The sequence below is a fragment of the Saccopteryx leptura genome, chromosome 4, assembly GCF_036850995.1.
Source record: "Saccopteryx leptura isolate mSacLep1 chromosome 4, mSacLep1_pri_phased_curated, whole genome shotgun sequence".
Lineage (NCBI taxonomy): Eukaryota > Metazoa > Chordata > Mammalia > Chiroptera > Emballonuridae > Saccopteryx > Saccopteryx leptura.
Genome location: NC_089506.1, coordinates 63,085,976 through 63,099,722, shown reverse-complemented (window position 1 = coordinate 63,099,722; position 13,747 = coordinate 63,085,976). Strand labels below are relative to the sequence as shown.

Genomic DNA, 13,747 nt, shown 5'->3' with positions numbered 1-13,747 from the left:
ACAGAATAAACTTGTTTCTATTGCTAAAATAGAGGCTGGGAAACAAGTCTTTATAAAATTTCATTCCTTCTAATGACACATCTCACTCCGGTTAACAATTTATACACTTTTATCAAATAGTTAGAAACGTATGGATTACATATGAAAAATCTCATTTTTAACTAATTTATCTAATCAGTTTTTAAAATGTTTTATTTACTTTATTGAGGTGACATTGGCTAATAAAAATTTATAAGTTTCAAGTGCACAGTTCAACAATACATCATCTAGGTATTGCATTGTGTTTTTACCACCCCAAAGCAAATCTCCCTTCATCGCCACCTACCTCCACTACCCTCCTTCACCTACCCCCACCCCACTTTCTCTCCTGAAATCCTCACCCTGTCATCTGTGTCTATAGTTTTCTTTGCTTAATCCCTTCGCCATTTAAGTTGTATAATATTATAAGAATAAAGCTTGTACTAGGTAAACTATATTGCATTAACATTATAGAAGTTACACAAAATATAATACGTAGCTACCTACAAATTTTAAGAGATTTAAAATATAAATGCAAAATAACATGTTATGGAAAGTCTAGAAAAAAAAAAAACAAAAATTATGAGGGTATATAATCTTATAAATATTGCTTATAACTTAATGGTATAAGAAAATAATTTTGCTATACTTGGATCATTTCTGCAAGTGTTATTTTTCTTTAAAAATGTAACTCTTAAAAATATTTATTATAAAATTATTAAATAACTACTAGAAAAATATGATAAGTAATTACTAACAATTCTCTTGAAGTAGTACACAAAAGGGATATTTTTAGAATAATCAGACTGTTTTAAATAAAACGGTTAATTGGGATGTCATCTTAATTGGGACTTTCCCATCTTATCAAATCAAGCCTAATAACACTCAATTGTAAGGGCAGGTATTTAATTGCAATAGTAACTCTAGATAATTGGGATGCCTATGAGTGATCAAGGGTTGCTTATAACAATCTGATTTCTAGATATTATGTCTTTGTAGGTATCTCCTGCTGTGCTCCTTTATTTCCTCTGCAAGAATGACCTCTTCACTGTTCAAATAACTGCTGCAATTTGGGTTCCTATTTGTTTTTAATGATATGGTAATTCTAAATAATTATTTACTATATAACATGACTACATTTTATATAGGGTCAATTTATTATTAATTAGTGTTTCCAACTGGATATTAAAGCCAATAAAAACCCATGAAATTAATTATCACAAAACAAATATGTTCTAATACATTAAACTACAAGAGATAATTATTACCTCTGGATATCTAAGGTGTAATAATTCATGTTCTAAAAATAAATTGCTTAGTTTGAAAACATTTTATTTTACTGCTTTCTTAAAGAACCATTTAGAAGTTGTATGAGTTAGAAAATATTCATTTTTATTATATTTAATTATTTGATTCTAATTAAATTATTACAATGATGCAACAAATAGAATTATATTTCTTTACACTTAGAATAGAAGCTTGCAAGTCTATCAGCTAGATAACATTTTTTTATAATTGAAATTATTCTTAAGGAAAATTCACTTTTTTACATCTTAGATTTTTTGGAATATATTTTTAAGTTTATTTAATGTTGATATTCATGTTTTTCTTTTTAAAACAATATATATTTACAACTAAATTTGAAAATTTTGAAGACTTATGAAAAATACATACTGATTTATGGTAAATAAAATTATTTCACAATTAAAGTCCTTGGAATTTTGTACTTAAATTTTTAATAAGTTGTGTTTAAATAGAAATTTTAATAAATTAAAAAAGAAAAATTTAGATACCTTATTTTTCTAAATAAGAACCATAATAAAAATAATAATAAAAATTATTTCAATACACAGCCACAAAACCCAGCACAAAACCTTCTTGCTTGCAGACCTCAGCATTAAGTTTCCTGGCAACTGACTCAACAAACAGGCTTGTCCAGAATCTATAGCCAGGCTGGTGAAAAATATACCTGCTGAATGAAGCCAGTGTGTAAAAACTAGAAGAGTTAAATTAACTACCTTTTCAAATGCACAGACACCAATGCAAGACTACAAGGATCATAAAGAGTCCGGGAAACATAGAACTGTCAAACAATATTAAGCTCCATTTAATTGATCCTAAAGAAATAGAGATCTATGAACTCCTTTGGAAATAATTTAAAATGATCGTATTAAAATGTGATACAAGATAACACATTTACACATTTAAAAATAATCAGGAAAATAATAAATGGGTGAAATAAGAAATTCAAAACAAAAGAACCACACAAACATGAAGAATTCAGTGACTGAACTAAAATATTTAATAGAAAGCTTAAAAAGCAGACTTGATAAGTAGAAGAATCAGCAGATTCAAGGGAGGTTATCTGAAATTATCTGTTCAGAGGAAGAAAAATATAAATGAAAGCATAATAATAAAGTCTATAGAAATTATGAATAACCTAACTGTTTCAATGTATTCATTATGAGGGTCCCAAATAAGAGGAGAAAAAGAAGGCAGAAAAATTGTTTTTTAAAAAATGACCAAGAACTTCACAAATCAGGAGTAGGAAATAGATAATCAGCTTCATGATGCCCTAATAATAAAACCATGATAAGTCAAATAAAGTCCACACCAAGTCAAATTATGAGCAAAATGGTTATTTGAATATATAAATAAAATTGATAAAACTTTAGCTAAATTAAGATGAACAGAGATGAAGACAAAAAATGTAATAGATATTAGAAATAATAGCATGTAAAATTTAAAAACTATAAAGACTTATAAAACTTATATACTAACAAATTGGACAATTTAGAATACATTGATATATTCTTAGAAACATACACACTATCAACACAGATTCAAGAAAACAACGAAGGCCAGACCAGACCAATAATGAGTAAGGATATCATATCTGTAATCATATACCTCCCTCCCACAAAAGAAAAGTCCAGGATCAGATGGGTTCACAGGTCAATTCTAGTAATATTTAAAAAAAAGAATTAATAACAATCTTGAACTCTTTTACAAAATAGAAGAGGGGTGTATGGCCAGTAACCACCCTTGTGGCCATGTAGGTTCACATTGGATTCGAGCCGAAGGTGAAGAAACAGTGGAGTCAAAAAATGATTTGCCATTCCTTTATTGTCTGGCACCGGCCCGATGAGCAAACACAAAAGGAAGACTGCTTCCCTCTAACACATTTTCAGGTTCCATAACCAAGAGAATTTTCTCCGATTCCTCCTAGAATCAAAGGTCCACCAGTCTCAGCAGAGTTCACAAAGTCCTGGTTCCCCATCTGCACACCCTCTCATCCTCTGCAAACATAGCTTAATTCTCAGCACTCTGCAGTCTCTCCTTTCTTCTTGCAAAAACAACCTGGCCCCACAGAGACCCTTCCTCCAGCAAACATTAGCAAAACAATGACCCCCAAACAGGAATGCAATCTGCAATTTGCAATCAACTGCTCTGTTCTAAGGGCAAGCACACACATGGTTCCCAGAGTCATTTTTTAAGATTAAAAGTGAGCAAACTCAAAAAATACAAATTTTACAAACTAATTTGCCCAACAAGGGGAAACTTCTGAACTTATTTTATTAGAGCAGCATCACCCAGATACCAAAGACATCAAAAGAAAATAAAACTACAAACCAATACACCAAATTCACATAGATTAGAATTTATTCACAGAATATTAACAATTAATTTATAACACACTAAAAAGACTAAGTAATATCCCTGGAATACAATAATTGTTTGATATATGCAAATCAAATAATATTGTATACTACATTAATAAAATTAAAAATCTTAATAGATGCAAAAATCATTTGACTAAATTCAATATTTTTTTATAATCAACAGACATATTGACTAAAAAAATAATATTGAGAACCCTAAAATAAACCCATGCATATCAACCTATCTTCAACAAAGGTGGCTCACCTACATGATGGGGAAAGGATAGCCTCTTTAATAAGTGGTATTGGGAAAATGGAATATCCATGGGCAAACATATGAAATTAGATTCTTATTACATACCATACACAAACATCAACTCAAAATGGATCAAAGGCTTAAATGTAAAATTTAAAACCCTTAAAATATTAGAAGTTATAGAAATAAACAACAACATTGGCCTATGATTTCTATTTCAAGTTTCTTATCACATGTTTAGTTTTAAATGTAGCATAAAATAACTTACTAGTAAAATTATTGACTTAGATTTTTGAAAAGATCTTTCTTGAATATATAAAAAGATTATTTTAGTAATAACCAAGTCAAATAAAATGCCTTTTGTTCAATTAACAGTTATACAGGCCCTTGTTGGCTGGCTCAATGGTAGAGCATCGGCCTGGTGTATGGAAGTCCTAGGTTTGATTCCCAGCCAGGACACACAGGAGAAGTGCTCATCTGCTTCTCCACCCTTCCCCTTCTCCTTTCTCTCTATCTCTCTCTTCCCCTCCTGCAGCCAATGCTCCATTGGAGCAAAGTTGGCCCGGGCACTGAGGATGGCTCCATAGCCTCCACCTCAGGTGCTAGAATGGCTCCGATTGCAGCAGAACAATGTCCCAGAGGGGCCAAGCATCGCCTCCTAGTGGGCATGCCGGGTGGATCCCGGTTCGGTGCATGTGGGAGTCTATCTGCCTTCCCACTTCTTACTTCAGAAAAATTAAAAAAAAAAAGTTATACAGAATATCAGTAATGCATGATGAGTAAATACTAGACAAGAATGGCTAAATGGAAGTTGAAATAATTCAAGGAAATAAAAATTTTGAAAGGTGTGATATATAATGTGGTATGAGTAATCCCTACATCAATGTTAAAATCAAATTATAAAAGGAATATATATTAGACAGAATTTATGAATAAGTATCCCAATTTCAAATTTCAAAAAAATTTTAGATAAAATAATTTAAAAAATATGTCATAGAGGGACCTCAAACACAAAAAGCAAAGAAAAATGAAACACAAAACTGAATTTTATAAAAGAGAAAAGTTTGAGTGCCTAAAAACAAAATTTAGATTGATAGATGATACATTGGTAATAAGAATAGAAGTCAAATACAATGCAATTATTTCTTTGAAGTAATAAGAATAATAAAATATACTATCAACTTCTAATATTGTATTGAGGTAAATATAGTTCAAATATTAAGAAGTCCTTTATCATATAAGAATTAATAAAGTTCTTTTTTCATTATATTGTTAAAAGTATTATATTGGTGATATGCAAATTTAACAAATATAACAGTGCATAGTTACATGAAAATAAATGCCAGAATAATCTGTGAAGGAATGTCTGAGTTTAGAAAACTATAATTAATAGTGAAATCTTTCAGCATATATTTTTGATTTTCTTTGCTAATATTCAGTAACCAGGGACAAAGAAAGAAGAAATTAAGATATCAGTGACCTCTTTATGCAAAAGGAAAAACACTAAGGAAAGGGGCTTCAAAATAAAATTTAAAAATGGCTAATATACTAAAGTTTTACAGTGAAAGTCATAATTTTGTTACTGAGTGTGACAGAAAATTGAAAAGTCATGAATCATATTTGAAGAATATAAATCAATTATGAGTTAAAAATAAAGCTAGGTAATTTAAAAATAATGCAATGCATAAATCTGGTAGTTTTGTGTTAAATGAATTGCTCAAAATTTTTAAAAATATTCAGGTGATATACACATTTTATGGCTAATCTCACAAATAATGTGTTTCATATGTATATGTATATATATATATATATATTTAAATTTTTATTGTATTGATTTTAGAGAGAAAGGGAGAGAAGAAGAGAGAGTGACAAGAACACTGATCTGTTCCTGTATGTGCCCTCACTGGGGATTGAACCTGCAACTTCTGTACTTTGCAATGATGCTCTAACCAACTGAGCTACCCAACCAGGGCTTATATATTTCTAATACTCAGTTTGAAAAGAAAATCGGGAATCACAAAATATTTTACTAATAATTAAAGAATAATAAAACTTTGTATTAATTATATGTACATTAGAATAAAACTCAGGTACATTTTTATGTATTCTTGAGTTTTAAAAATAAGACTTAAAATGCTAAACATTGCCTTAGTGCTTATTTAGTTTTCTGTGGAGTTTGAACAATATTGCATCATCATATTTTTAAAATCACAGTAAAAAAAGCTTAGAGAAAATAAAATTGTAAACATAAAATATTTTATTAAGTGGACTTTTAATACTGTAATTTTTTTTTTTATTGACAGCTTTCAGGATATTTTAAGCCTTTGAAATCTTAAAAGTATATTTAGTATTTCAACATACATATTTATATCACTTTTAGTAATCTTCTAATTTGGGTATTAATGACTAATTTTCATGTCTTAATGAACCTCATTGGATTGGATCATGTGGCTTGCAATATGTCAAATTTATTCTTACAATTTCCTCAAAAAAGAAGTAGTGGCTGCTCGAGATATATTAATAATTCCTTCAGTAGGGGTTTAACAATCTTACATACAAAATATGTTTCAATATGTTGGTGCATATTGATTTAAAAAACTACTTGACAGTTAAATTTTTCTATTTACACTAATTGAATTACATGAATATAAAAATGGTTACATACAATATTAGCAATTTTGATTAAAGAAAGTCCATCTTAACCAACAGAACAAGCCTATCTTATTTTATCTTGTAATAAATATCTCATTCTAAAACTTTGCACACCAATTTTATTTAATAAAGTAAAAGTATTACACTGGCTGGGTAGCACTGTTGTTTGGAGCATCCTCCCGAATTGGCAAGGTTGTAGGTTTGATCCTTGGTTCGGGTACATGCAAGGATCAACTGACAAATCGATAAGTAAGTGAACAACAAGTCTGTCTCTCTCTGGCCCTCATTTTCTCTCTCTAAAATCTATAAGTTTTTAAAAAGTATTAAAATGTTATAAATCAATGCATCAATTGCTGAATTAGAAGAAATAGTATTGGTTGTTTTTTTCATCAAATTTCTATATTATTATAAGAAAAATATCTTGATCCACATGATTATTATTAACACAAAACTTTCCTTAATATTTATTTATCATATAATTTACCTTTCTTTAATTCATATAATAAGTTTATTACTTGTTACAGGTACTAGAATCATCCCTTTAGGATCTTCCATCCTTCATTTTTGTTCATATATTCCCAAGATAAAATGTGCAAACATTGAAATTGGCTTTGGTAGATGATAATCCTGATTAACCACACAATTTCACGATGCAATTGGAGGAAAGAAATCTGCTGGTCAAATGAGATAGAAAAACAAAATTTCTACAAAGACACATATGGTATCTTTGTATTATAGCACCTTCTAATTCTACAAAACTATTAACATTAAAATGCACATGAAGAAAGACAAGAAGAGGTAGAGGTAAGTAATTCTTCCTATTTCGAATTCATTCAAATTAAGACATTGAACTTACTTACAATTCATGTTTGGAATCTGTAGGTTTAGGATTCTGAAACATAAATGTTATTTCACATCAGTTTTAAGAAAATTATACAGATGGAAATCAGTATTCTTTATTTTTATTTTTAAAAATTCTATTGTGTTCTTGGCAGGTTTAAAAAAAACGTATCCATGTAGAATGCTGACATATATGTTCACTATATTCTTTGAATACTTCTGAAAAGGCTAAATATGACCCTGGCTGGGTGGCTCAGTGGCAGAACATTGGCCTGTTGTGTGGAAGTCCCAGGCTCAATTTCCGGCCAGGGCACACAGGAGAAGTGCCCATCTGCTTCTCCACCCTTCATCTTCTTTCTTTCTACCTCTCTCTTCACCTCTCACAGCCTAGGCTCCATTGGAGCAAAGTTGGCCCAGATGCTGAAGATGGTTCCATGCCTCTGCCTCAGCAGCTAGAATGGCTCCGGTTGCAACAGAGCAAGGCCCCAGATGGGCAGAGCATCACCCCCTAGTGGGCTTGCCAGATGGATCCCATTCAGGTGCATATGGGAGTCTGCCTCTCTGCCTCTCTGCTTCTCACAGAAAAATAAATAAATAAATAAATAAATAAATAAATAATGGCTAAAAACATTCTAATTGACCCCCCTTCAAAACAATAAAAATATATGAGACTAGAAAAAGCCAGCTAGTTTTTTTTTTTTTTTTAATTTTTCTGAAGTTGGAAATGGGGAAGCAGTCAGACAGACCGCCTGACTGGCATCCACCTGGCATGCCCACCAGGGGGTGATTCTCTGCCCATCTGGGGTGTCACTCTGCTGCAACCAGAGCCATTCTAGCACCCGAGGCAGAGGCCATAGAGCCATCCTCAGTGCCCGGGCCAACTTTGCTCCAATGGAGCCTTGGCTGCGGGAGGGGAAGAGAGAGACAGAGAGGAAGGAGAGGGGGAGGGGTGGAGAAGCAGATGGGCGCTTCTCCTATGTGCTCTGGCCGGGAATCGAACCTCGGACTCCTGCACACCAGGCCGACGCTCTACCACTGAGCCAACTGGCCAGGGCCAACTAGCTAGTTTTTGAGGTAGCAAATAGCTACCTATTGAAATAGCAAGTAATGTTTATACAAGGAACATTTTATAAAGGGCAACATATATTTTATACAAGATTCTGTATGTTATAAACCTCAATAAAAGTAGTGTTCAAAATAATTTGAGAAAGAAAGCACAGATTGAAAAAAAACTGTAAGTTTTTAAACAGGATTCAATTCTAATCAGTAACAAAATAAGAAATTCTCCATGAATATTGTGATATACACATTCACACTTTCTTTAACTTATGATGGAAATAATTTATTTTAAAAATAGCCCTGATAATGCCCATTGCACATTATTAATCATATCAATTTTGTTTAGATATAAAGTGTATCTCACATTGTCCACAAGATATACATGAAATATGTATTGATTCTGGAAGGCAGTAGTAAAAGTTATCTTTTCTTCAATCAACTACATGCAATAGCAGAAACTATTATCTTATGCTTATGTGAATTTAATGTTGATAAAAATATGAATTATTTTTACAGTATAACATTCCAGCAGCAGATATAATCTAAGTAGTTGAATATGTTATGTGCATATGACAACTAGCAAGAGTAATTCTTATTTGAATAAGTGTAATTGTGTTATTGTAATGTAGAAGAAGAAATTACATTTCTTGATTGGGCAAATGAATAGATGACTTAATATACTGGGCTTTACTTGAACTATGGAGAAGTAATTAGTTTTTCCTTTTTCTTTTAATTTATATGAGAGATTTTATACAATTGCCTTTATTATATGTTTGCATTTGAATACTCAAACACAATTTACTTAATTTAATAGCTACTATATGTACATATCCACAGATATTTTTTAGGACCTAACCCTACACCAGGCATAAGTTCTTCACCAGGTATGCACTGAAAAATTAAAGTTCAGTTTTAAGAACTGGTCTGCAAATATCAATATACTGAAATAGCACATTAAAATTAAATTTTTCTATATGCACCCATAAATATTATGTAAGGCAAAGTTATCTCAAAAAACCAAAGTGTATAATTCATTTCACTTATCATGTCTCTTTTGTAATATGCAAACATATATGCACATACACACTTGCATATATATACATATACATACATATACACATATTTACTTATAGTAAAAATATTTCACAATACTCTGTATTTTAATTATCAGAATAAAATTAATCATTGCTTAACATAACATGTTTTTTTTTTCTCAAAAAGTACTTATTTCTCTATGTTTATTTTAAAGTTTCATAGTGGTGTTTATTCATTTACTGGGACTATCATCATAAATTATAAGAAAAATGGTCCCTTAAAATAGCAAACATTTATTGTTGCACATTTCTGAAGGCAAGAATTCAGTAATCAAGTTGTCAGCAGGGTCATGCTTCTTCTGAAGACTCAATGTGTTTGTGTTTCTTTTAGGCTTGATTTATTGCGAGTAATCTTGGATGATCTTTGGTTTGTCAATGCATTGCAATTCAACCCACTACTGTTGTCAAGAGTGATAAATGCATGTGACAAAAAGTTATAATGTCACCTAACCAGGCGGTGGCACAGTGGATAGAGTGTCAAACTGGGATACAGAGAACCCAGGTTCAAGGCCCCGTGGTTGCCAGCTTGAGCACAGGCTCATCTGGTTTGAGCAAGGCTCACTAGCTTGATCCCAAGGTCACTGGCATGAGGAAGGGGTCACTCGTTCTCCTGAAGCTGAGTGAGAAAGTAATCAAGGCACATATGAGAAAGTAATCAATAAACAACTTAAGTGCCGCAACCAAGAATTGATGCTTCTCATCTCTTTCCTTTCCTGACTGTCCCTTTCTCTGACTCTCTCTGTCTCTGTCACACACACACAAAAAAAATGTTATAATGTCATGTAAAAGAGTCTTAAATCTCTCTAAATATTTTACATATTATTGGTCAAATACGTTTGTAAATATGATGTATATGTTTGCTTGCTTATAGTTTGCATTGGGTGTGAGGGACAGGCTGTAAGCAGGCAGGGTCGTTATAGCTTAAGGCTTAGTTTTAACACTAAGCTTTTCCCCACACCCTTGACTATTGCATGATGTCCAGTGGTGCACTCTCATGAGGAATCCCATCATGCCTCAGATAAGTGACTTTGTATCAGAGACTTCCTTGTTTGTATATTGGGTTAGAGGTTTTTATTTCTACACTATCAAATGGGGCAGAGGAGCCCTTGCAGGAGGAGAACAGAGAAAAGCCATGTGAAGGAGAGGAGAAGCAGCCAAGATGGCGTAGTGCTGAAGGAGAAACCAGTTTGTGCAGAGTTTGTGCAGAGAAAAAGAAATGGGAAACAGAGGTGAATAAAGCTGGTGAGGTAGAAACCTTTGATTCTAGGAAACTTGGATAAGTCAGTGGCTTTGGGAGCATTGAATGGGAAGGGAAGTGTTTTCCCACTGTGTTTATTTCTTGCCCACCAGGTGCAAGCTAGGATTAAAGCTAATGGTCCACCAGTTCTTGGCTTCGTTGTTTCATTACCGTCTGTCCAAATCAAATGCGAACCTGCGTTGGCCAGTTGACTATGATGGTGGCTGCGCTACTGGCTTTACACATACCTTGGTAATTTCTTACAACATATGTATATTTATATTGACCTAATTATTATTTACTGAAAATTATTTTTCTTAAGTAGAAAATTTCATGGTAAATGCAAAGGTGTAATCTGTTGTATTGCTTCTCTACAGTTTAATTATTTATTTATTTTCTGGACTATCTTGAGTACCTTTATATATGTATGTGTCTATATGTATACATATAAAACAATTGCAAAAAAGTATTTTCATCTCTTTTTTTGTAGTTGCATTTCTCTTAGTATTATCATTATCTGAAAACAATATTTATTTTTCTTATGTTAAAATCTTCTAAAGAGGGAACATTTTAAATAACTTGATAAAAGTAATTAATACAAATATATAGAATGATTGGATTTATGTATATATTTTTAAGAAAGAAATAAAATGTTTTCAGTGACATCTAGAGATGAAAATATGTTTAAGGCATGAAAATATATCTTAACAATCCAATGTAAAAGGTAAAATACATAATGTAAAGATGTACTGATATAGGCAGAGATGATGCAGCATATTCAAGAAATTCATCAAGATAGAGTAGCTACATGATCTAACTACATACTTGAAGACCTTTGAAAAAGTTATAAACCTTATAAAGTTAAGTTAACCCAGGTATGCTTTAAAATTTGTCAAAAATATAATACAGTATCCTAATATACCCAAATTTGTCATAAAACATAAAAAAATCTACAAGATAATATTTATATGTATCATGTATTCTGAATACAAGTGTGACAACAAAAGATTTCATTTTTGTTTTAAAACTACTTTGAATTCCATATTCATTATAAGAGAAGAAAATACAAGTGAGGCTACAGTTATGTTATTTTTAAATAAATATTTTAGAATTATGCAAATTAAAATGTTTTGCTATCATAAGCTTTAGTATTGAACCTTCTTTTTCTTTTAAGCAAATATGCTAAACCCCCTTTCTATGCCTCTATCTTATCTTTTACATTGATATTTCAGTTATTGGTAGTGCATATTAAAAGATAGTCTTTTGGACTGTATTTTGGATGCAAATCCAGACTCAAAAATCTTTTATCTTTATGCACTTGGAGAACTTCTTTAGTCTCTCAGTGCCTTGGTTTTCTCAAGGATAGAACTGGACTATCTGAAAATATGCATGATTAGATTATTATATAAATGAAGAATTTATACCCAGTAATAACTTACATCAAAGTCCTACTCAGGGCCCTGGCTGGTTGGCTCAGTGGTAGAGCACCGGCCTTGTGTGCAGGAGTCCCAGGTTCGATTCCCAGCCAGGGCACAAAGGAGAGGCACCCATCTGTTTCTCCACCCCTCCCCCTCTTCTTCCTCTCTGTCTCTCCCCCTCCAGCAGCCAAGGCTCCATCGGAGCAAAGTTGGCCCGGGCGCTGAGGATGGCTCTATGGCCTCTGCCTCAGGCACTAGAATGGCTCTGGTTGCAACAGAGCGGCACCTCAGATGGGTGGAACATCGCCCCCTGGTGGGCATGCAGGGTGGATCCCAGTCGGGCGCATGCAGGAGTCTGTCTGACTGCCTCCCTGTTTCCAGCTTCAGAAAAAAAAAAAAGTCCTACTCAGAACATAACCCAAAAATCACATATAGAATTTGGACAAGGGTGTGTGTACCATTCTTGGAAAATGATTGTATATCATGTGGGATTCCTCTTAATAATTGCTATATGACTAACAACATAGCCATTTAATTGATAGTCATTTTGATGAGAGAAAATTCTTTTAAAAATCTGTGATAATCTTTACTTAAATTAAATATGTTATAATACAAATATTGATTTTTGGCATATAAATGTTTAGTGATGTCAGCACATTTTTAAAAATTAATTCAAATTTAAATTTAACTTTTAATTTTTAGTTTTATATGAAACTTGAGATCCTAGAGAAATAACCAAATCCAGAAATAATAATACGTTAAATGTTAGCCCTTCTCAATGTTAGTTGAGACACCAGTACAGAAAATAAAATATCAGAGTATCCTACTTTTTTTTATCCTACCCTGAAATTATCTATTTTACTGCATAAAAATAGTTGATGCCTATAAAATTAACATTTTTCACAGTACATTTCAATGATCCCAGTGAAGACAAAATCCTTACATTTTTTGTGAATATTAATTTAATAGTAGAACATCTAAAATAAGTTATTGGAAATATCCATATACTGCTACAATAAAGGCAAGAACTATAATTTTAACATTTGGTACATGTTATGTTAGAATATAGAGAGTAGCCCTGGCCAAGGTTGGCTCAGTGGTAGAGCATCGGCCTGGCGTGCAGGTTCGATTCCCGGCCAGGGCACACAGGAGAAGCGCCCATCTGCTTCTCCACCTCTCCCCCTCTCCTTCCTCCCTGTCTCTCTCTTCCCCTCCCACAGCCAAGGCTCCACTGGAGCAAAGTTTGCCCGGGCGCTGAGGATGGCTCTGTGGCCTCTGCCTCAGGCACTAGAATGGCTCTGATTGCCGCAGAACGACGCCCCAAGATGGGCAGAGCATCACCCCCTGGTGGGCATGCCGGTGGATCCTGATCGGGTGCATGCGGGAGTCTGTCTGACTGCCTCCCCGTTTCTGACTTCGGAAAAATACAAAAAAAAAAAAAAAAAAAGAATAGAGAGAGTAAAGTCGAACCATTGTTATATTTTCTTTCTAATCTTTCATTTATACCCTCT

The 13,747-nt window shown here is 32.7% G+C and overlaps 1 non-coding gene across 1 annotated transcript; it reads left to right on the top strand.

Annotated features, from left to right (window-relative positions):
- Positions 1-12,275: 12,275 nt before the first annotated feature.
- Positions 12,276-12,351, top strand: TRNAT-UGU (transfer RNA threonine (anticodon UGU)). The gene has a single exon. It is a non-coding gene; the product is annotated as a tRNA-Thr (tRNA).
- Positions 12,352-13,747: the final 1,396 nt, after the last annotated feature.